Source organism: Apium graveolens, chromosome 2 (assembly GCF_009905375.1).
Source record: "Apium graveolens cultivar Ventura chromosome 2, ASM990537v1, whole genome shotgun sequence".
NCBI lineage: Eukaryota > Viridiplantae > Streptophyta > Magnoliopsida > Apiales > Apiaceae > Apium > Apium graveolens.
This window is the reverse complement of record NC_133648.1, coordinates 159,880,051-159,889,953: the sequence shown is the minus strand read 5'-3', so window position 1 is coordinate 159,889,953 and position 9,903 is coordinate 159,880,051. Positions and strand designations below refer to the sequence as shown.

At 33.4% G+C, this 9,903-nt stretch overlaps 1 long non-coding RNA gene across 3 annotated transcripts; it reads left to right on the top strand.

Annotated features, from left to right (window-relative positions):
* The first annotated feature begins 1,287 nt into the window (after positions 1-1,287).
* Positions 1,288-5,421, top strand: LOC141707954 (uncharacterized). Of its 3 annotated transcripts, XR_012569232.1 has the most exons (4): positions 1,288-1,684; positions 3,678-3,941; positions 4,996-5,086; positions 5,356-5,421. It is a non-coding gene; the product is annotated as an uncharacterized LOC141707954 (long non-coding RNA). The 3 variants fall into 3 exon arrangements; XR_012569233.1 differs by lacking the exon at positions 5,356-5,421 and having other exon boundaries at positions 1,288-1,451; positions 4,996-5,349; XR_012569231.1 differs by lacking the exon at positions 5,356-5,421 and having other exon boundaries at positions 4,996-5,349.
* The last annotated feature ends 4,482 nt before the right edge of the window (positions 5,422-9,903 follow it).

The following is a 9,903-nucleotide window of genomic DNA, read 5'->3' as shown; positions in this document are numbered from 1 at the left end:
TCTTAATTTGGACACGCAATACCAAGTTCGTTTGATCATATTGATCTCTCAGTTATTCTTTTATTTCAACAATACTTTTTCTCAAATTCAGATTTTGGTTCCGTTATGGTATCAAATTCTTTTCTTTTTGAAATTCCATGATTTTGTCATCCCAAACATTCGAAGGTATGCCAATCAAGTTAAGCTGAGTTATCCTGGTCAAGTCAAAGCAGGGTTATGTGATGGGATTATCAAGAGCAACAGTGGATTGTAATGCGATTAAAATATCAGGGGTGTATAGCGAAGTCATTCTGTTTCTTTATTTCTCTATCTTTCTCTTTCTTTTCTTCCCTCTATCTTTCTCTCTATTCTTCTTTCTCGCAATCAGTAAAGCGATTCTATTGAGGAATTGGTCAAAAGAGGTGAATGGAACAGTGGTGCACGGTGAAGCTCCTATAAAAGTTTTATCATACAACGAATACAAGATTTATTTGAGATTATGGAAAACTAGGATTATTTGGGAATGGAAAGTTGGTTAGAAAACCCTTAGTGCTTTCTTCTGCTGATTCCGAGGACGGAATCCTTATAAGGTGGGTAGATTGTAATATCCCATATTTTTAGATATTATTATTATAATTATTTGGAATTATTTATGTGATTTTATGTGAATTTTAGTGAATTATATGATAAGTGGAATTGATGTTTGGGTGTTTATATGTGATATTATTTGAGTATTTCAATTTTTATGTGCTCAAAATAAAATATGGGATGAGTCTGTGTGTTACTTTATTGTTAATTTTGGGTAATTGTGGATACGAACCTTATTTGTATAATTAATTATTGAACGACATTATTTTGTTCTTAAAATGATTTTATTGATTATTTATTCTCATAAATGCTAAAATTATTTGTATTGTTTTATAATTTTATTTATTCGTTTTAGGAATTTATAAAATTTAGAAATCAATATTTTATTGATTATTTATCTTTAAATGATTGCCTGATTTCATCTAATTATAAAATCAGTATTAAATTCAGAAATGCTTCAAAAATCAAGAAAATTTCATTTTATTAACTTTTAAATATTTCGAGCATTTTAAATTTTTTTCGTCAATTTTCTGGAATTGTTTTGTCTGCACCTCGATCCGTTAATGTCAACTTTCGGGATAAACCGGGTTTCAGAATCTTCGTGATTATCTATTAGTACACGCGTTTGATTTTAGGATGGGTTTGGCTGCGTGTCACTTTCTTGTTGGGAAGGAGTAATGAAAAAAATAAAACAACAAACACAATAACAAACAAAAAAAAACACAGCCCCCCCAGCTTTTTCTTTCTTCCCCGTCGCTGCTCCCCTCCCCCGCCTCTACTCCACCGCTTCAACGCCTTTCCTCCACCCCTCTTCTTTCTTTCTTTTTCTTTTTGTTTCTTCCGTTCTTTAATTCAATCACCCTCTGAATTTAACCCTCAATCAGGTATATACTCTCATATACATACATATATATCTTCGGCTTGATTTCTTTTGTTTTAATCCTACAATTGATGTTGGGAAGATCGCGAATTCCTTGATAGTACGAGAACTGGGCTGCTTCGACGAACCAGAGGCTCGACCTCGATCTTCACCCGTGATTTGGGGTCGATCGGAGGTCAGCCGGCCGCCGGCAATGAACTCCGGCGAGTCGGCGGCATAAAATATTATTTGGTTTAGGTTGATTTTGCTTGTTAATTATAGTTATGAACTTGCTAATTGATTTTGTGTAGTTTCGAGTTGTGTAAGTCAATACTTGGTTGAATTTCGCTTATATATTCTTAGGCGGATTGAATGTCTAAATGACAACTACTATTCTTGATTTTATAAAATCTGAAATTTCAGTTGGTACAGATGATTTCCGGGTTTTTAGATTTATAACAATGGTGTAGTAGTGTATAACTTGAGTTTTGGTTTGTTAAGTGATTATGGCTTGACCCGGTTAATATATGTTTAAGTTATAATAGTTTATGGTGGTTTTAAATTTCAGTCTTGGTATTTTGAGTTGTTCTACAAAATTTTCAGATTTATACATAGTTATTTGAAGGATTATTAGTGAGTTATATGCATGATATGTTGTGAATTGTGTTGTCAAATCCGTTTAGAAATAAGCTGAGTTCTTGTTAAATTCGTAGCTTTTAACTAGTTCATCGTATGATAATGATTTTGCACTCTCTGGAAAGATAATGGAATTATCTACAATTTTCATTCTTTGTGTTTTTCCAAATTCGGCCTGCAATTATGATAAAATCTGCCATTTGTAAAATCTGTCCTGTTATTTCAGTTTGATACATCCTGACTTCAAAAATTCGTAGTAAATTCATTATTTTAGCTATGACTTTGAACTATACCAATTTTAAAAGCTTAATTCAGGATCTACAATTGTTACTTATAGTTCATTAATCAATTCTATGATTTAGGAGTCTCAAATACTAAGTTACTTGCGAAAACAGGGCTGAATCTGCTTATGCAGCTGTGTATTTTAAAGTTTCTGAATTCGTTACTTGGTCATTTTTAGCGAGCCTTACCATTTTGGAAAGGTCGCTAAATATCCTACAACTTTTATGTTTTAAACTTTTCTGTTTAAGTTCATCTAGGTGTTGTAAAATGTCATTCTTCCGAGGCTGGTTAACTTAAATTTTAGGTTCGGTAGCTATTTTGTATGTTATAACTCGACATATGGTTTCGTGCTAATATATGTGATTGATAGTCATTGTTTAATAGATTAAATATATGAACCTATAATATAGAAGTGTTGGTTAGTGATTTGATATGTGCTTTCTAGTTTATTAAATTATAGATTTAAGTTAGCATACTTGATGACATACTTGACTTGTGCACATGTACATTGACTTGTTATTTGTATATGTGATAGCAACGATGTGTCTTATGAAAATACATGTTAGTATATGCCTATTTGAGATTGAGTTTAGTTGCTAATTATTAGAGTGTGATTTGAATATGTGTATAGTTAGTCTATGTGATATATGTGTAAGGTGATTTATTTAAGTGTTTACTCAAGTTGAATTGGTGATGCTAAATTATATAACTGTAAGTTCAAATATTATAAATTATTCAGTATACTTAATTGTTTAGGTGCCGCAAGTCTGGGCGGGTAATTTTCCTTAAATGTTTAGGTGCCGCAAGTCTGGGCGGGTACTTTTCTTACTTGTTTACTTTTATGTTGCTGCAAGTTGAGGCAACTTTATTTTGTTTGTTTATAAGATTAAATTGTGGAATTGAAAAACAGGCGGATAGTCCTAATTACGAATACTTCATGCCAAAATTTTCTAAAATTCCCCTGTATCTAAATCTATTTGACTTATTTGATTTCAATGATTTGAAAGCATGTTATGATTGTTAGTCGTAACACGTATAGGATATGTTTGGGTAAGAACATTGAAATGACTTGTGGGTTGTATTTGTGGTATGGTTATTCAGGGTATTTTCCATATTACAAATAGGTCATGCCGAATTTTTCGTAGAAATATTATCATAAGTTGCGCGTTCTCGTGTTAAATAATATTCTGAGTTGGTAGTAAGTTTTAAACTATAATATGTGCGACCTGTTATGTGATATATATATATATATATACATATATATCGCGAAAGGGTAGAAATAAGATAATCATTTCAGAAGGATACTAAAGTAGTATATTTTTGCTTATGATAGGATCAGGCATTAAGGGCGTGAGACCAAGAAAAAGAAAAGAAAAAGGGAGAGTTGCATAGGGGTTCAGTAGTTACGGATGGTTCGAGATTAACAGAACCATACGTTGGGGATCAAGACTGAAGTTGGATAAGATTTCGTATCAGATCCCAGTAACTGCATTAGCGACATATCAAAGAGTTAAGAATAAGAAATTGTGACGTCTTGAGAAAGCATCATGAGATATTTGTGTTTTTGCGAGTGTGACTAACTGCTAAAAACCCAAAGGCAAGTATTCCTAACCTTTCTCCTTAAATACTGCAAATATTTATTCGTTCCTATTCTAAGTTCAGAATAGTTAAACTGTTTTATATTTCGCTGCAATTACTCTTATTTATGCAAGTTCCTTTCACTATTATTCCTTTATCATCGATTGCTCTCTTGAGCAAGTACCCAAAGTGATTTGACATCAAAATACTCCACGGACTGGATGGTTACTATATATATATATATAAGGACCAGTGATGAGCTGGATCCTATGGGCCGGAGATGAACCGGACCCTTTAGGCCATAGTTGCCTGAGTACTCCTTATGTTGGTTGGGTCTATGCAGTTGGGTATAGATCCGCACTATATTCTGACTGATCAGCAGATTATAGTGCATATGTTGGTTTCTAGTATCCAGTCTAATTTATTGTTGATCGCCATTGACGACATTCCTTCTTGAAAAGAAATTATGATTATGAATTAATTTCTTAGCACTCAGTTTCGGGAAAATTACAGTGTTTATAAATGAATTCGAAGTTCAGATTGTTGCTGCAGCATTTGTTGCTCAGTGATAATTAGAATCTTGAATGAATTGGGATCTTCTTAATTATTTAACCCGTCCTTATCAGGCTGGTTTAGCAGGCTAAGTCTATGGAAACTTAGTCGATAATGATGGATACTGAATAGTTAGGAATTTCTTGAACATTGATAAGTATTAATTTCCAGAGTTCGGTTTTGAATAAAGTTTATGATTCAATATATATTCATTGTTTCATGTTATTGTGGTTTACGATATTTCCGTAAACACTGTTTTACGAGTTTTATTCTCGTCAAGATTCAAAGTATTGCTGAAGCCTTTCGCTCAAAAGTATCAAAATGGTTTTGAATATAATTAAGGAATCAATTCTGGGATTCCTCAACTATAAAATTTTATGATTCAGCAATTATGATTTTTTTCTATGTTCTGCGCTGATGCAGATGTCGGTTTTATATCAAAACGACCCTATATATGTTATAATTAACTTGCTGAGCATTTCTTTCGCTCATACTTGCCTGTTTTTAAATTTAACCTCCAGTGAGGATTAGCTTGCGTTGTTTAGCTGCATAATTCGAGGAAGCAAAGAAGAAGCTCTTGGAAGGTGGTTGGTCCAGGGTTTGCGGACTAGTGTAAGTTTTATTGTGTAAAGTTATTTATATTAGATTATATTATAGTTGTATATTTTATTTGGGCCTAGTACACTTCATTTCGAAGTTATACTAGTGGGTTTAGTTTTGAGTTGGAATTTATTGAAAAGAGTTTTAAAAGAAAGTGAGAAAATTTATTTATTGAATTTGGATATCTTGTTTCTAGAACTGTAACCTTAAAAGATCTTGGATTAGTTTGGGGTCATTTATGATAAATATCTTCCGCTGGCATTTATTATTTGATTTAACAGGTTATTTTGGATTGAGGTTTCATCGTGACGACCAAATCCCCTGACCCCGGATTTGGGGGCGTTACACACAGCTTCGAGTCACTGCATTGAGTACTAGACATTTGCAAGGTCTCCATTCAACAACTCATGCAGAGTTACATAAAATTCAGGAAGAATTGCTCAAGCAAGAAACAGTTAAGAAACTTGAAAAGAAAAGTTTCTTTAAACCTACCTTTGATAGAGTTGCTTACATTGAGAAGACCCAAGAGAAGCAACAGTCTCAGATTGATGATATTTTGAAAAATCAAGCTTCTCAGCAATCTCAACTCGATGAAATCCAAGCCTCAGTGGAATTGCTTGTCTCTCTTATGTTACCTGCTGATGCCAAAAAGGGGGAGAAAGTAATTAAGTCCAAATGCAAAACTGATCAGACACTGAAGGGGAAGGATGATGAAAAAGATGACCAGGGAAACTCTGGAATGGGTGGAGGTCATGGTCAAGGTAGAAGTTTCTCATCAAGAGGAGCTGGAATTATAAGTCACAGGATAAGTTCTGATGCTGGAAAAAGAATTACTTCTACTACTGGTAAAAGGATACGTTCCGATGAACTTTTGGATCTTGATGAAGAAATATCAAGATAGTTATTTCTTAAGGAAAATCCAGGAATGGACTTGGAGAGTCTGATGGAAGAAGAAGCTAGACTTAAATCAGAAAAAGTCAAATCTAAATCTGAAGCTTCTGGTAAAAAGAAACTTCCAAAGCTCAAAGGCATTGTGATAAAAGAAAGGACAAATCTTGAAGCAACCAAAGCTAAATCATAACTGCAGATAGATCCAAGGTCCAAGGGCAAAGAGAAAGTTGGTGAACCTATCAAGGTTTATGTGCCTCCTGTGAATGAAGAAATTACTGATGAAGATGCTGATCTTGCTCTGACTTCAAGAAAAATTTCTAAGACAACCTCTGCCATGGCTCAAGTTGTTCAGAGTCAAGAGATAGTTAGTTCTGATATCTCAAAGAAGCAAGTAACCTCTGACATAGATCATGTTAACTTGATATCAGAAGATAAATCAAAGGAAACCTCTGACATTGCTCATGTTAAACCTTCAAAGATACTCCTACCAGGATTCACTAAAGCCAAACAGACTCAACCTTTGAAGACTGCTGCAAGTGGTTTTGAAGCAAGAGTGGTTACTGGAAAGGAAGCAAGAGATAAATCTGGATTGGGAAGTGCTGATGAAAGAAGAATACAGAACACAACCAATGATCCAACTTCCTTAAGTGAACCAGGTATTGGAGCAACTCCTGAGAGATTGAATCAACTAGAATCTGTACAAATGGTTTACCATACTTACTTGAAAGTATACATCTTGTTGTACTTCATGACAGATGGTAGGGTTTATCATATAAGGGAAAATGCCATTCCACTAAAGTATTTTGAAGAACTGGAACATGTATTATTCTTACTTCAAGTGAATGACAAAATAACAGAAAGTGCTACAAACTATTTGAAGAATCGGATTCAGAGACAGAAAAGACTCTATTCTCTTAAGTCTGACAGCACATATCTTCCAAAGTACAGAGATCACAAGGGTGATATTGTTGAGATGAAGCCCAACTCTACTAAGATTATAACTACCTTTCTGGGTTACAGGGCTGTGGAATTCAATCTTGAGTCCGACGAGGCATATTTGATCAGACTGGATCAGGACATAAAAAAAGCTAAAATTAATGATCTCAGGGCTGCAATCTTTCAAACTGGTGAAGATTCTGCAGAACTTAAAGATGCTAAAAGGAGGATGATTGATGAACTCAGATATGCTGAGAGATGTTTGTTAAAGAACTATCTCAGAACAACTCCTGACATCAGAGAGATCAGAAAGTGAAGCCAAGTCAAGATCTACAACTGCTCAACTTCTGATATGTATACAGACTGAAGTTGTTATCAGAAGTTAAAGTTGGTAAAGCTTTAAGGACTGTAAGTTGTAGTTATCTTGTCAAATTCTCATGCATTTGTACTTAATATTTTTGACATCATCAAATATCTGTTAAACTTGTATATTATGCTAATTTACAAGTTGGGGGAGATTGTTAGATATATTTGATAATATCATGTCTAATATGATTTATGTTTAGTTTTTTAGATCTTACTTAAACAGGACAAATCAGTACTTAACTGAAATCAGTACTTATACTGAAGTCAGAACTTAAGTCATCAGTACTTAAGGTTCAGGATATATTTATCAGAAGATAATATCAGGACTTAAAGGAAATATTCAGATAAGGAAGGCAGCTGATTTACAGGAAGAGAAGATCTAGACAAACGTAAGAAGAGATATGCATGGAGAAGGAATTCCGTGAAGAATGGAATACTTGGAAGAAAAGATATCTGATTGATATATTTTAGGAAGCAGAATTATATTCCATATCAATTAGCGATTATCTTGTAACTGTGTAGTATATAAACACAGACATAGGGTTTACACTATAAGTGTTATAACAATCGAGAAGATTATTCATTGTAACCCTAGCAGCTCTCGTGATATTTGTTCATCACTGAGATAGAACAGTTTCATACTGTAACAGAGTTTATTGTTTTGAATAAAGTTTATTTTCTGTTACTTGAGTTATTAAAGTTCTATTTGATTGTGCAATACACTGTATTCACCCCCCTCTACAGTGTGTGTGACCTAACAAAACCCTTCAACCTTCAGGGAAGCAGATGCCCGGTGAAGGGTTTTTAGCACATAAACGCAGCGAAAACGTAAACTTAAATCTTAAAAACAATGAAACCCTATGCAGGATCCATGCGAAAAATATTATTTAATTCGTAGTTCAGTATGTTTACCTTAAGAAACTTTACATTAATGGAAAGAAGGAGGTCTTTAATAGTGATCCAAGAACCACGAGCGGAGATCCTTAGCAGCTGCTCCTCAAGTGTGAAGCACTCCACCGGTATCCACCAAGAAAACGATGTGATGAAGGAGGAGGAGATGGAGAGAATTAGGATTTTGTAAAATTTTTAGGTTGAGGCAAAAATAGGGTTTATAATAGTATATTTATAGGCAAAATTTTCAGCTGAAATTTTTTCCATAAAATATTATTATTATTAACCCTTTAATATTCTCATTAATAATTAAAACACCTTTTAATTATTAATCCTTTTTCTAAACACTTTAGAAATAATTCTCTCTCTTGATTTAATTTCCAAAAGTTAAATTCTTAATTAATAATATTAAGAACCTTATCTTAATTAATTTATAATCAATTAAATCTCATTTAATCAATTATTAAATTTGCCAATTAATTATTTATTTCATAAATAAATAATTATCAACCATTATTAATTAATTCCTTCACCATTAAATCATTCTCTTTTATGGTGTGACCCTGTAGGTTCAATATTAAGCCGGTAGTAGAAATAAATAATAATAAAACTATTTTATCATTATTTATATAAATTCTCTAATTCATTAAATATGATTAATTAATTAATCATATTTATTCTACATCGTGAGGGATACTTCTCAGCATATCGCGACTATCCGGATAATACGAATTCACTGCTTAGAATACCAAGAACCTATTCAGTGAGTAGTTACCGTACAATTAATTCCTTCTACCCTGCAATGTCAGGATTAAATACAAGGCATGGAACTTGTGTCAAGCCTATCTTATTTAATCATTTGCTTTCCCATTCACTATGCTTAGTTCTATTTAATGTAAATTAGAAACTCCTTTCTAATTTCATTCACTCTGGCCAGAGATTCCTGAACTAATATAAGTGGATCAGCATTGAACATTCTCTTCCTACACTGGAAGGGGTAGATCCTTTATTGATCATACACTATCTTCGTGTACAAATTCCTATACCCAGTAGAGCCCTAATAATTGTCCCTTGAGACTAAGAACTAAACTAAAGCATAGTTCAGTGTACACAAGATGACTATGACGACCTCAAGTCTAAGGATACTTGTACAACTATCACTATGTGAACAACTGCTAACACGTGAGTGAACTCCATCAGTTGTTCAGCTGTGTGAGTCATGTTCAGTGAACTTATTCTATAATAAGCACCTACATACTAGATATAGTGTCACCACACAAATGTCTATGAGAACAGACATCCTTCATAATGAAGCAGGCATAGTATGTATCGATCTTTGCGGATTATTAATTACCAGTTAGTAATCCTAAGACCAAAAACTATTTAAGTTTAGAGTTATCATCTTTTAGGTCTCATTATTATGATCTCATCACAATCCATAAAAAGCTTTACTCTAAACTGTGGTATATCTTATTTAAACATTTAAATAGATAGAGCCCGCAATAAAAACAAAACAAGTCTTTTATTAATATCAATGAAATCAAAACAGATTACATAAAAGTTATTCCTAAATCCTCATACATGATTAGACTTAGGACATATCTCTTTCAATCTCCCACTTGTACTAAAGCCAATCACTCTGGTATCTAATACCCATCTTGTCTTTATGATGATCAAAGTGACTCTGAGAAAGCGGCTTTGTGAGTGGGTCTGCTACGTTGTTATGTGTGTCAACTCTCTCGACG